This window comes from Bos javanicus, chromosome 6, assembly GCF_032452875.1.
Source record: "Bos javanicus breed banteng chromosome 6, ARS-OSU_banteng_1.0, whole genome shotgun sequence".
Classification (NCBI taxonomy): domain Eukaryota; kingdom Metazoa; phylum Chordata; class Mammalia; order Artiodactyla; family Bovidae; genus Bos; species Bos javanicus.
The window spans coordinates 61,455,808-61,470,979 of record NC_083873.1 but is presented as its reverse complement, the minus strand read 5'-3'; positions in this window follow the sequence as shown (position 1 = coordinate 61,470,979).

The following is a 15,172-nucleotide window of genomic DNA, read 5'->3' as shown; positions in this document are numbered from 1 at the left end:
TTAGGAGATCCATCCAGTCCATCCTAAAGGGAATCAGTCCTGAATATTCATTGGAAGGACTGATGCTGAAGCTGAAACTCCAATACTTTGGACATCTGATGGGAAGAACTGACATTTGAAAAGATCCTGATGCTAGGAAAGATTGAAGGCAGGAGGAGAAGGGGTTGACAGAGGATGAGATGGTTGGATGGCATCACCAACTCAATGGACATGAGTTTGAGTTAACTCTGGGGGTAGGTGATGGACAGGGATGCCTGGCGTGCTGTGATTCATGGGGTCGCAAAGAGTCGGACATGACTGAGCAACTGAACTGAACTGAACAAAAGCAGAGGAGTAGTAAAAAGTCAATTTCACAGAGACAGGAAAGTATGGTTCCAGTTCTCAGAGTCCAGGCTGAGTGTGAGGGTAGAGAGGTTTAGTTCTGAGGTAGATAAGAAGACTGACTAGATGGGTTTGAATATTCAGAAAGGCATCCCAGAGAAACCTCTTCAGCTTTGAAGGCAAACTCTATGTCTCCAGGATTAAGGATAGAACAGAATGCAAAGATAACATAGGAATGGGCATCAAACCCACTCTTTGAGAGTCAGTAATGTTAGACTCTGATGCTGGGAGGGATTGGGGGCAGGAGGAGAAGGGGATGACAGAGGATGAGATGGCTGGATGGCATCACTGACTCGATGGACATGAGTCTGGGTGAACTCCGGGAGTTGGTGATGGACAGGAAGGCCTGGCAGGCTGCGATTCATGGGGTTGCAAAGAATCGGACACGACTGAGCGACTGAACTGAACTGAACTGAATGTTAGTGAACCATTGATCAAAACCAGCCACCTTGGCCAGGCACATTGATGACCACTTGCATGAGTTGTCTCCCAACAGGAGTCCTGTCCAGGAGAATTCGGGAGGTGCCCAAAGAAGAGAGGAGACACCAGCCCGTTACATTGTCCTGCCCACCTCCCAGAATCCTTCATGTTGTAATCCATCTTGGCTGAAAGATGTACATGCCACCAGAAAGACCCTGAGTCAGGCCAGAAAAGGGCCAAGCAACCCAGAAACCAACCTCATTACCACAAAACCTGAGACTGTGAGCCACGTGGCAGAGCAGTTCTCCTGGGTTCCCTTACCCTACTGCTCTCTGCCCGGGCACCCCCTCCCAATAAAATCTCTTGCTTTGTGCCTCCTTGGACAATTCATTTCTGTATGTTAGATAAGACCCCTGAAATGGGTCTCCCTTCCTGCTACAGTAAAGCTTCTTAGAAGAACAAGCACCCAAGCTGAGACTTACAGCAAGAAAAACATCAGCCAAGCTAAGGAACATGTATGTTGTGGGAGGGTACATTCAGGTGGAAGGGACAGCACAGACCTGGCAGTGAGAGACCCAGGGCTCTCCATTGCACTGGGGAGCTACAGGTCATTCAGGAGGAAGGGCTGAGGGGGCAGATCACGAAGAGTCTTGTTAATTGTGTATGCTAGGGAGTTTGGGCTTTTTCATGAAGGCAATATGGAGCCTTTGAAGAATTTTAAGTGAAAAAGAAAACCATGATTCATATACATTTTTGAAAGATCACACTGGTTGCTAGAGAATGGTTTGGGGAGGGGCATGACCAGAGGCAAGGAAAACACTTATGCCATTTACAATGCTGAAGTCACATGGACTCATTTTTATGTTCTCCTCACTTCAGAATCTGAAAATTCATGGAGTTATAGGCCCTAAGAGCTGAGTCTGACTCTTTTTGACCCCATGGACTGTAGCCTATCAGGCTGCTCAGTCCATGGGATTTTCCAAGCAAGAGTACTGGAGTGGGTTGCCATTTCCTTCTCCACTAAGAGTTGACAAGAACCCTTAAAAATCATCCAGCCCGGTACTTCCCTTGCAAATTATACTGCAGACTCACAATGACTCACCCCTTCCCCTGACCCTGAAGGGGAGTGGGCAGAGGGCATGGAGGGGCCAAGCAAGCTCCCTGTCACTGGGGAGGCTGAGAGGCAGAGCAGATCTTGGGAAACAGCATCCTGGTCCATCCACCCACCCAAGGAGTGATTGACTTCGCTCTACCCTGATCTCATCCAAGGAAAACACAGGTCTTTCAAAACATGGAGAAATGTGTACCCAGAGTGTGCTTCAGCAACTCAAAAGCCAATTATGGTCCATCTAATCTAACCCGAGCTGATTTCCTCAGGTGGCCAAGTGAGAGGTCAAGAGGCCATTCCTGAGGATTTCCACAGAGCTCAGCCAGAACATGAAGTTCCCAGCACGTCCCCAGGGCCGACAGCTCAACTGCTGAAGAGTTAAGCAGTTGAATCTTTTAATTTCCCTCCTTCTCATGATAATTATAAATATGACACAGTGAACTACAGCACACTCCCTTAGAGGTAAGGATTCAGTATTCTTTCACAAAGGAAACAAGAAGAAATTGTCCATATTTTACATTCCCACATGTGCATGGTTTTCACTGATGCCTATTTGAAAAAGACAAAGAGGTATTATTTTATAATGAAAAAAGTAACCTGCACATCCACGTATCTGTTTATGTGACTCTCTTTTTGCAGTCTGCCGTTTCTGTAAAACCGTGATTTCGAGAGCAGTTCATTCATGGAGAAGCTGTGAGTGCCCTCTAGAGGAATTTTGCCTCCATTGCAGCTACACACTGGTAGGCGGGGTACATCGAGCCGCTCTTGTCCAGGCTGAATCATGGACAGAGTCTATTTCTCAGGATATGTGCGCAAAGTTTAGGTCCATTTTCAGCTTCTCTTTTTTTAATTCAGACCTGAAGTCAGTACTGCTGATCATAGTAAGAGCTGGGCTGGATGAAATTTGTGTGCATGTGTGCCCAGTAGCTCAGTGGTGTCCACTCTGCGACCCCATGGACTACATGCAGTCTGCCAGAATCCTCTCCATGGAATTTTCCAGACAAGGATACTGGAGCGGGTTGTCATTTCCTACTGCAAGGGCTCTTCCTGACCCAGAGATTAAACCCGTGTCTCCTGCCTGGCAGATGGATTCTTTACCACTTGAGCCACCTGGGAAGCCCAGATGAAATTTAGTGAACATTATTAACTATCGTGAAGATGCTTTTCTCTCTGCAGGCCTGATCCCAGAGCACAGCACAGCTCAGCCCCCACAGAGGGATTTAACCAGGAAAACGTTAAGCCCATGGTGTGGACAGTCCTCAATTCCATGTTGGCAAGAACCATTACTGCCCTAAAGGTGAATCTCTAACCCCTACAAGACCATCTTGTTCCCTTACTCGGAGGTTGCACAAATCAGGGCAGAGGACCAATCAATGCCATTTAGGATCAATGTCACCAGGACCCTGGGCAAGTCAGGTAACTTTTTAAAATAAAGGCTGAAAATATCCTGGAAATGTTGCATCAGCAGATTTGGGGATAGAGGGCTGGCTATAAGCCAATAAAATCTTGATAGAAATGCATTTTGAACTCTTTCCTCTGCTTGAATATGCTGCCCAATTTTGAGAGCAATCAAACAACACCAATGTGTGAAAATTCACTTCAAATAGATGAATAATTCTTCTGTGAGAAGCTCTGATATATGGTGTGATTGGAAACTGTGTTATCTTGAAGTTATTTAAGTCTTCATGGGAAAAAATTATATTTTACTGATAGAGAATACCTCTTTTGTATAACACACTAAAAATATTTTGAAAGATCCCTGGTGATTTGGCTCAATAAAATCTCATAAAGTTGAATGGAAATGGGGATTTCCCTGGCAGTCCAGTGGTTAAGAGTTTGTTTCCATCAGCAGAGAGATGGGTTTGATCCCTGGTTGGGGAAGTAGGATCCCACATGCCCCCGGGTGTTGCCAATAAATAAATAAATAAATGGAATGGAAATGAATTGACTTGGTTTGAATCGTGGAATATTTTAAAACTAATATTAGGCAGCTTCCCAGGTGGCACTAGTGATAAAGAATCCACCTGCCAATGAAGGAGACCTAAGAGACACTGGTTCAATCCCTGGGTCAGAAAGATTTCCTGGTGAAAGGAATGGCCAGGAACCTCACTCCAGTTAAATTCCATGGGCAGAGGAGTCTGGTGGGCTACAGTCCATGAGGCTGCAAATGGTTAGACACATACAAACACAGATAATTTAGAGATAGCATTTGCTTCTGATTATGTCAGATTCTGGATCTGTTAATGTAATTTTGATGTAGTGAAATGAACAGTTCTTAGAGCCAGAAAACTCCAGGTTCAATGCTGTTTGAGGCTGCAGATCCCAGTCCACAAACATGAAACTTTTTAGTTGGTCTAAGGATAGTTCAGCTGGTAAAGAATCCGCCTGCAATGCAGGAGACATGGGTTCGATCCCTGGGTTGGGAAGATCCCCTGGAGACGGGAAAGGGCAGCCACGCCAGTATTCTGGCCTGGAGAATTCAATGGACTATACAGTCGCAAAGAGTTGGACAGGACTGAGCCACTTTCACTTTCATTTTCAACTAAGCTTAATTTCTGTAATGAGCTCCTGTTCCACCAGGGGGCAGAAATGTGCTCTGAGTCAATCACAGCTTCTCTACGTTGGCACCTGATGGGGATGAAAAGGGGATTTTGCCGTGACATAACATGGCAAGCTGGCTGCTAGTCTTGATCGTTACCTCTGCTCTCTGGCACATCCACTGAGCTATTCCCTTCCCATCCAGTGTTAAGCTGCATCACTACACAGTCATTGCCAACATCCCCTGTGTTCCCAGAGACTCCTACCTTCCGGTCTGGTCCTCCCCTTCAGGATCCATGCCTTTCCGGGAAAAACGGGAGATCACTCTGCTGCTGGGGAACTCAGTGAGGCTGCCTCAAGCCCCACTGCCAAGGCACACCACAGCCAAGCTCCTGGGGGTCTCACTGCTACCTGGAAAGAGGATCACAGATCGCTCTGCACTTTGACTCTGCCCCGCCCCCAAAACTAGAGGGGCTCTTGTTTTCCCCTGATCCTCACCCCCAACCCACCTGGAAGATTAAGCACAAGGGCCTTTCTTTCTGGGGCACCCACAGTGTCTCCTCCCTTTCATTTCTCCAGTTCTCCCCACCCCACACCCCCCAGCTGTGATGGCTGATTTTATGTGTCAACTTGGTTAGGCTAGGGGATGCCCAGAAAGCTAAAGAAGCATTATTTCTGGGTATATTTGGGAGTGTCTCCTAAAAAGACTAGTGTTTGAATGCTACTAGGTTAAGTAAAGTTCAGCCACATCAGTGCAGGAGGGCAGCGCCCAACCCCTATCTGTCTGTCTATCATCTATCTATCTTCCCTGGTGACTCTGTAGTAAAGAATCCACCTGCCAATGTGGGATCCCTGGGTTGGGAAGATCCCCTGGAGAAGGAAATGGCAACCAATTCCAGTATGCTTGCCTGGGAAATCCCATGGTCAGAGAAGCCTGGCAGGTTATAGTCCATGGGGTTGCAGAGTCAGTTATGACTTAGAGACTAAAACAACAACATCTTATTCATCCATCCTCTACTATCTACCCTATTAGTTCTGTTCCTCTGGACAATCTTGACTAGTACACCCAGAGAATCTCTACCTAGCCTGAGAGGGTTTCCCCTGAGTCATGAAGTTTCTCTGTGCCCTGTTTCCTGCAAAGTCCTTTCCTATGATTATGATGGTTGTGATGCCAGGGAATCTAGGTGCTACAGGAATTGGTGGAAGAATCAAGAAACACTGAAGAGAAAACAATACATTACAGCTCCAAAACTTACTGTAGACCGTAGGCAAGCTCCTTATTCTCTCTGAGCCTCAGTCTCTTCATCAGTCAAAAGGGAAATGGTATCTATCCCATAGGGATGTGAGAAGGGTGGACTTGAAACTCTTAGCTCAGCTCCATGCGCACTGACTCCCACATCCTCTCCTCATTCTGTTAGCACTGCTGGACAGCAGAGAACAGAGATCAGAGTGTCCAGAGCAACTGCTCTCCAATACAGAGAAAAGGCTGGAGGGAAAGTACATAGGTAGAATAGTGGGAGAAAGAGGAGCCTGCCACACATTTGGGAAAAGGAAAGAACAGAGGTGCAGAGTGACCAGGCCCATAAGCGCTGTTCCAGCCTGACACATGCCATTCATTACCTTGCTCTGCCAAACCCCGCCATCCGAATAATGCATCTGCCACCACAGTGCGCATGCGCATGCTCGGTCGCTTCGGTTGTGTCCCACTCTTCGCAACCCTATGGACTGTGGCCTGCCAGGCTCTGTGTCCACGAGATTCTCCAGGCAAGAATCCTGGAGTGGGTTGCCAGGCCCTTCTCCAGGGTGCCTTCCCAACCCAGGGACTGAACCCGCGTCTCTCATGTCTCCAGCACCGGCAGGCAGGTTCTTTACCAATAGCACCGCCTGGGAAGCAGCCACAGGGACAGGATTTTTTTTTTTTTTTTTTTTTAGGGTGGGGGGACAGGATTTTTAAAACAGATCATAGCTCAGCAGCAGTTACCTAGTCCTGAAGCCTCACTTCTGCCACCTGCTGGGCAAAGTCCTAAGATGGTGGTTTCTCTGACTTTCTATTCTGATCCAGTTGATTAATTTCATGAAACCCGACCATACATTTCATCATTTCTCTCCCCAAGCTTATTTCATTTTTAAATGAGAGCTCTTTGGTTTTATATATCTTTAGCAACACTATCTCACCCAACCAATAATATGGTAATTAAAGGATTTCCCAAAACTCTGGTTCCTTGATGTCAGAAAGCCATTTGCTTTTCTCCGATGCATCTATTAGCCTATTATTTTCATTTAGCTTATTTGTACACCGCATTCAACTTCTCTAGACTCTCAAATTACTGATTTTTATGCTTTTTCCTTAGCACTTAATGCAGTTCATAAATTTTACTCTTAAAGTTTAGGCATAAATCACACTAAAAGCCCAAGCTGCTGAAGAAAAGTGGCACCAAATCAAGTTTGGAATATCAGCCACCAGCATCAGTTATCAGTTCTATATCACACACTGCAGATTAAGGTTTTTCCCTGTTGTCTAAATATACGCTTTCTTAAAACTTTCCCTGACTTTATATCAAGCCCCAAACTTTAAAAAATTTAAAAAGAGAAAAGAAACTCAAAATATCCACTTGTTTTTTGTTGTTGTTCTTTTTGCTGTTATTCAATACTGGACTTTCTGAGGTATATGCATAAAAATCACCTCAGGATAGGAAAAAAATGAAAAAAGGTGCTCCTGAATTAGAGCACTGGTTCTCAATCAGTGTGTTGTAGTAACCTAGGGAGGCTTAAAAAACACTGATGCCTGGTCCCCACCCCAAAGATTCCTATTTAGTTGGTGTGGGTTTGGTGGATATTTAAAGAATAAGCAATCAAGATGAGAACGGCATTAGAAGTAAAATATAATAGAAGTGTATAACACTAATGGCTTCCCTGGTAGCTCAGCTGGTAAAGAATCCACCTGCAATGCAGGAGACCTTGGTTCGATTCCTGGGTTGGGAAGATCCCCTGGAGAAGGCATAGTCTACCCACTGCAGTATTCTTGGGCTACCCTGGTGGCTCAGATGGTAAAGAATCTGCCCACAATGTGGGAGACCTGGGTTCAATCCCTGCATAGGGACAATCCCCTGGAGAGGGCATGGCAGCCCACTCCAGTGTTCTTGCCTGGAGAATCCCAGGGACGGGGGAGCCTGGTGGGCTGCCGTCTCGGGTCTCACAGAGTCGGACACAACTGAAGCGACTTAGCAGCAGCAGCTGCAGAGCGACTTTCACTTATAACACTTAAAATGCTAATTAATTTAGTGGTTCACAGAAATAACGTCATCACCTTTGAGAGGTAGAAAATTTAAAAACTCAAGTTTGTAATTTTTGTTTTCATCATTTCAATATTTGTAACAAAGTCACCACTAAATCTAGCTAAACTAATACATGATTGAAGAAAATGTAATACGTTTTTACAAAGAAAAGAAGAAAGATTTCCCTGAGAAACCACAACTCACTCCTGGCCAAGGTTGTAAGTTCAAAGTGTTCTGAAAGGGAAAAAAATTATATATACAGCTCTGAGACCCTGTATATGATTTCAGTCGATGTCAGTAGCTTTTGAGGTAACAGGTAACTGACAAAAGGCAAAGCCATCGGTGCTTCTGGATAAGAAGACAAACCCCTTGCTGACAACAGCCTGGACGTGGACCTTAACCAGGTCGCCCAGCTACATTCCATGGTGGCAATGTGGTCATGTCTTTTAAAAACAGATGAAAGAGCTTCAGAGAGCTATTTTATATGCTCAGTTGCTTCAACAGTGTCCGAGTTTTTGCAACCCCATGGACCCCACCAGGCTCCTCTGTACACAGGATTTTCCAGGCAAGAATACTGAAGTGGGTTGCCAATCCCTTCTTCCCAACCCAGGGTTCAAACCCGGGTCTCCTGCATTGCAGGCAGATTCTTTACCGTCTGAGCCACCAGGAAAGTCCATTCTATGTAGAGATATTTTTCTCTATTGGTAAATGAGTATTCCACCTGTGAGATGCAGAACATTCAAATGAAACATCAGTGACCATTCTGCAGCTCCCTTTAAATGCCAGAATATTTCACTTAGACAACATAATAATAATAATAATCAGCACTTGCATCCTCAAAGCAATTTTTGCACATTAACTAATCAATCTGTCCAACATTTGTGTGAGGCGGATGAATAAGGATCATTATTTCCATCGGGAAGCGAGAAATGATGAAAAAAGTTGAGTGGAGGGGGTGCTCAGCTGATGTCTGGAATATCCTGGGCTGAAAGGCAGGGCACCCCACTTCCAGACCAGTGTGGCTTTGGGATTATAAGACAAGAGAATAGAGGCTGAGGGTTAATTCAGAAAATATTGCAATATTCCAGTGCTCTCCATGTGATGGGGACAGTGGTAGAAATGAAAAAAAAGAGAAGCCAGAATGCCATGGGAGACTATCAGACCCTACCAAGAAAGCAGACTTTCATTTATTAACTAACTCACTGACTCATTATTTGACTCTCTCCTCAGTACCTCACTGAAGATGTGTTGGCTGAAAAATGGAATTTGTCCATTTACCATGTATTGGGTATCTGCCAGGAGCTGTTAGGTTTGGGAGATATTTAATGTAAAATACTCAACCCCCTGATCTTAACTCCTTAATCTATGACATTGAGATAAAAAGAGCTGCCTTCTCCCTGTCAGAGATCACTGACTCCTGTCAACCCCTGTCAGCCTCTCTCGGCGGCCCAGCCCATCCTCTTTATCATCATCTCTGCAGTGGTCCTTTCTCAGATCCTTGTCATCTCTGGCTATAGGTATCTGTCCTCAGATCCTGCTTCTCTTTTGTTTCTAGAGTGTTTTTCCAAATTTCAGACGTCATGCTAACATTCTCTTGCTTAAAGACCTTCAGTTAGGGTTCATGTCTTCCAGAATAAATAAAGCCCTTTCCATTCAGATTGATGCCACTTCCTCCAGACTCATTTTCCTTGTTCCTTATACTTCCGCCATATGGAAATATTTTCAATTCCCTGAACTCAATATGATGGGTGTGTGCATGTGTGTGTGGCCTCTCTGAGTTGGTACGTTTTTCTTTCTGCCTGAATTGCCGTCCACTGGACCTCTCCACCCGGCCTGTGTGCTGAACTGCCACCATGCAGCTCTCCCTTGGCCAGCCCTGCTCCCGTTTGGAGCAGCCCTCCACAACCTTTCCAGGCAGAGTCCATCACTCTCCTCTGTGTGACCATGTTAACTTATGCCCACTCCTCTGGAAATTACAGAGGACCTTGTTATCTGAGGACTCATTATATGAACATTTGCTGTAATGACTTGCAAAAATGTTCACCCATCAGTCTCTATCCAAATCAGGAACCCATTACAATAAATCTGCATAGTTATGCATGGAAATGCAGGCAACAGGGAGTACAGTGCCCTGTGGTCATATGTCAACTGTTCTCCCAAAACCGTCTCATCACGAGCTTGCACTGTTCTGCACTGTGCATCATTGCTTTCACGTCTCTCCCAGTCTTAAGGGAAAATGTCGCCAGAGATGTATCAGAGGAAGCATATTAATGGAAGATGCCTGGTAGAAGTCCGTATATTAGAAGTGACAAAGAACAGAGAGAGCTAAACACACAGAGGACACAAGTTTGGCCGTGTATACATCGCCATCTACTATGAATATTATTCTTGTAGCTATATTTTTCTTTGCAAATATTTTCCTTTTTATTTTTTATTGAAGTATATTTGATGTACAGTAGTACACCATGCAAAGACATTACAATATTGCTGACATTATTCCCTATGTGTACAATATATTCTCGTGGCATTTCTTCTATAGATGGAAGTTTGTTCCTCTTAATCGCTTCACCTATTTCACCCAGTCCCCCATGTTTTGGCCCTCTGGCAACCACCTGTCTTCTGTAATTATAAGTCTATTTCTGTTTTGATTTTTTTAGAGTCAATATATAATCGAAACCATATGGTATTTGTCTTTTTCGCTGACTTATTTCACTTATACCTTCTCAGTCTAACCATGCTGTTGCAAATGGCATTTTTCAGCTTTCAGCTTTTTAACCATTGAATATGATGTTCGCTTATACGGTCTTTTTTATGTTGAGGTATGTTCCCTATACACCCACTTGTTAAATTTTGTCAAATGCTTTTTCTCTATTGAAATGATCATATGATTTTCTTCCTTCTCTTTATTAATGTGGTATACCAAGCTGATTGACCATCCTTGCATCCTTGGGATAAATCCCACTTGATCATGGTGTATTTGATGTACATTTGTATTTGGTTTGTTAACATTTTGTTGAGGATTTTTGCATCTATAGTCATCATAGATACTGATCTGTAATTTTCTTTGTGTTGTCTTTGTCTGGTTTTGGTATCAGGGTAATGTTGGCCTCACAAATGAGTTAGGAAGTGTTCCTTGCTCTTCTATTTTTTATAACGATCTGAAAAGGATAGGTATTAGTCTTCTTTGAATGTTTCATAGAATTCACCTGTGAAGTTACCCAATCTTGGATTTTTGTTTTCGGATGTTTTTATTACTGTTTCAATCCTGTACTAGTGATCAATCTATTCATATTTTTCTGTTTATAGATGATTCAGTCTTGGAAGATTGCATGATTTTAAAACTTCATTCATTTCTTGTAGGTTGTCCTGTTTGTTGACATATAGCTGGAGAAGGCAATGGCACCCCACTCCAGTACTCTTGCCTGGAAAAGCTGCAGTCCATGGGGTCGAGAAGAGTCGAACACGACTGAGCTGCTTCCCTTTCACTTTTCACTTTCTTGCATTGGAGAAGGAAATGGCAACCCACTCCAGTGTTCTTGCCTGGAGAATCCCAGGGACGGGGGAGCCTTGTGGACTGCCGTCTATGGGGTCCCACAGAGTCGGACACAACTGAAGTGACTTGGCAGCAGCAGCAGCTGTTCATAATTTTCTCCATGGGAGAAGCTGTGCTCAGGATCTTTCTATTCCACCATCTTAATTCCAACTAATGCATAAAAATTTTGAAAGTGTTTTTGGTTCTGGACATGGCAAGTTATCTTTTAAATCTATAGAAAGATCACACAAAGTGGACTGAAGGCCACAATCTGAATGAGACACACTGAGGGTATGTCCTTTGCAATAAAAGTAAAACACGATTCATGTCCAGTGCCCATCCATATCACTATACACTTCACAAAACCATAAAGAGTTCATTAAGTGCTAAAAAATCACGATTGACATTTAAGATGTTTTATATTAAACCAGAAGTCTTTAGTGGATGGTTGCATAGGTGTTTAGAAGTGTTTTGAGATATTTTTTGGAGCAATTTATTGGGGTTTTTGAATGGGATTTTGTTGTTCAGTCCTAAGTCGTGTCTGACTCTTTGTGACCCCATGGACTGATGCACGCCAGGCTTCCTTGTCCTCCACTATCTCCCAGAGTTTGCTCAAATGCATGTCCATGGAGTCAGTGATTCTATCTAACCATCTCGTCCTCTGCTGTCCCCTTCTCCTTTGGGGACACATTATTTTTCCAATTTAAAACAGTGGAGTATATTGAAATACACCTGACCTGAAAATACACAATCCAGCACTGTTTTAAAAGGTTAAATTTGGATGATGAAGATGCCTACATTCACTTATACAGCCATCTTCCCTTCTTCCTAACAAGACTGTGACCTCCCAAGCCAAGGACTTGGGTTTTGTTTACCTATATATCTCCAGACATCAACGCAATATCAGGAACTCAGTAAATGGGTAATGGATGAATGGACAGATAAGTGGATGTTTCAACTGCAATATTACTAAATGTCCATTTCCCTAGACTCTACCAGTGGACACTCAGCCTCACTCTGCTCTCATACATAGCCAAGAATATGATTTTTCTGTCTGGCTCATGGTGTGACGCTGATGAAAAAAGAGAAGGAAGTTCTTGAAAGGCTATTTTGAGAGTGCCAGACATTAAATAAATACAAGTGATTTAACAATTGTGGATGACTGAGTAGAAATAGAAGCAGAATCCTAGCTGCATTACAATCACTCTTGATCCTCGTTTTTGCACTTGATTCAATTTACAGTGAGGTGGATTCTTCCAGGAAGAATTCCCCTTTCAGAAAGAAAAAACCAACAGGGTTCTTTTCCAATGCGTGTGTGCTCAGTCGCTCAGTTGTGTCTGACTGTTTGTGATCCCAAAGAATGTAGCCCTCCAGGCTCCTCTGTCCATGGGATTTCCCAAGCAAGAAGGCTGGGGTGCATTGCCATTTCCTCCCTCATCCTTTCCCCATTAGAAAAATTCCTCTTTGCATTATCAGTGTCCCAAAAGAAAATTACGTTTGCTCTCTGCTCAGGATTGTTTCCGTAGCCACCTACATGTTTAGTTCAGTTCAGTTCAGTCACTCAGTCGTGTCCAACTCTTTGCGACCCCATGAATCACAGCACGCCAGGCCTCCCTGTCCATCACCAACTCCCAGAGTTCACCCAGACTCACATCAATCGAGTCAGTGATGCCATCCAGCCATCTCATCCTCTGTCGTCCCCTTCTCCTCCTGCCCCCAATCCCTCCCAACATCAGAGTCTTTTCCAATGAGTCAACTCTTCGCATGAGGTGGCCAAAGTACTGGAGTTTCAGCTTGAGCATCATTCCTTCCAAAGAAATCCAAGGGCTGATCTCCTTCAGAATGGACTGGATGGATCTCCTTGCAGTCCAAGGGACTCTCAAGAGTCTTCTCCAACACCACAGTTCAAAAGCATCAATTCTTCGGTGCTCAGCCTTCTTCACAGACCAACTCTCACATCCATACATGACCACAGGAAAAACCATAGCCTTGACTAGATGGACCTTTGTTGGCAAAGTAATGTCTGCTTTTGAATATGCTATCTAGGTTGGTCATAACTTTCCTTCCAAGGAGTAAGTGTCTTTTAATTTCATGGCTGCAATCACCATCTGCAGTGATTTTGGAGCCCCAAAAAATAAAGTCTGACACTGTTTCCACTGTTTCCCATCTATTTGCCATGAAGTGATGGGAACGGATGCCATGATCTTTGTTTTCTGAATGTTGAGCTTTAAGCCAACTTTTTCACTCTCCACTTTCACTTTCATCAAGAGGCTTTGTAGTTCCTCTTCACTTTCTGCCATAAGGGTGGTGTCATCGGCATATCTGAGGTTATTGATATTTCTCCCGGCAATCTTGATTCCAGCTTGTGTTTCTTCCAGTCCAGCGTTTCTCATGATGTACTCTGCATAGAAGTTAAATAAACAGGGTGACAATATACAGCCTTGACGTACTCCTTTTCCTATTTGGAACCAGTCTGTTGTTTCATGTCCAGTTCTAACTGTTGCTTCCTGACCTGCATACAAATTTCTCAAGAGGCAGATCAGATGGTCTGGTATTCCCATCTCTTTCAGAATTTTTCAGTTTATTGTGATCCACACAGTCAAAGGCTTTGGCATAGTGAATAAAGCAGAAATAGATGTTTTTCTGGAACTCTCTTGCTTTTTCGATGATCCAGCGGATGTTGGCAATTTGATCTCTGGTTCCTCTGCCTTTTCTAAAACCAGCTTGAACATCTGGAAGTTCACGGTTCCCGTACTGCTGAAGCCTGGCTTGAAGAATTTTAAGCATTACTTTACTAGCATGTGAGATGAGTGCAATTGTGCAGTAGTTTGAGCATTCTTTGGCACTGCCTTTCTTTGGGATTGGAATGAATACTGACCTTTTCCAGTCCTGTGGCCACTGCTGAGTTTTCCAAATTTGCTGGCACATTGAGTGCAGCACTTTCACAGCATCATCTTTCAGGATTTGAAATAGTTCAACTGGAATTCCATCACCTCCACTAGCTTTGGTCGTAGTGATGCTTTCTAAGGCCCACTTGACTTCACATTCCAGGATGTCTGGCTCTAGGTCAGTGATCACACCATCGTGATTATCTAGGTCATGAAGATCTTTTTTATACAGTTCTTCTGTGTATTCTTGCCATCTCTTCTTAATATCTTCTGCTTCTGTTAGGTCCATACCATTTCTGTCCTTTATTGAGCCCATCTTTGCATGAAATGTTCCCTTGGTATCTCTAATTTTCTTGAAGAGATCTCTAGTCTTTCCCATTCTGTTGTTTTCCTCTATTTCTTTGCATTGATTGCTGAAGAAGGCTTTCTTATCTCTTCTTGCTATTCTTTAGAACCTACATGTTTAAGGTTCTGTTAATTAGGCCTGTAAATCAATAAGCATGAAACCACAGGCCACACTGCGCTATCAACTGAGTATTTATAAACAAAAATAAAAAGATTCCCTAAGGGTTTATTGGGTTTAGAAAAAAATATTCTGTAGCCTTGATTATAAGTAGTAACCTTTACTACCTATTATATGAGCTAAGAATCCAAGCACCAGTTACCAGGAATCAATATGTACTCAAATTGATCCATCAATATGCATGATCATTTATTCCCTTCAAGGTTATCTCAGCTCCTTCAGGGCAGATGCTCATTTTCTCCATTATAGCCTTGCCTTTTAGGTTAGATGAGACAAGAGTAAGGAAGAAGCCTCTCGTACAAGGATATCATCTTGTGCATTTGCAGCCCTGGGAATCAGGCAATGACGCCAGTAAGAATGGGAGTACGTAGCCAGTATCTCCACTTGTTTTTCTGGTTTATCCATGGAATTTGTTCTCCTAAACACATCCTCTCCAGGATCGCCTCAGATAGCATCAAGGTCACCAACCGCATGGGTAAGGTAAGAGCATAACCATCTTAACCTATT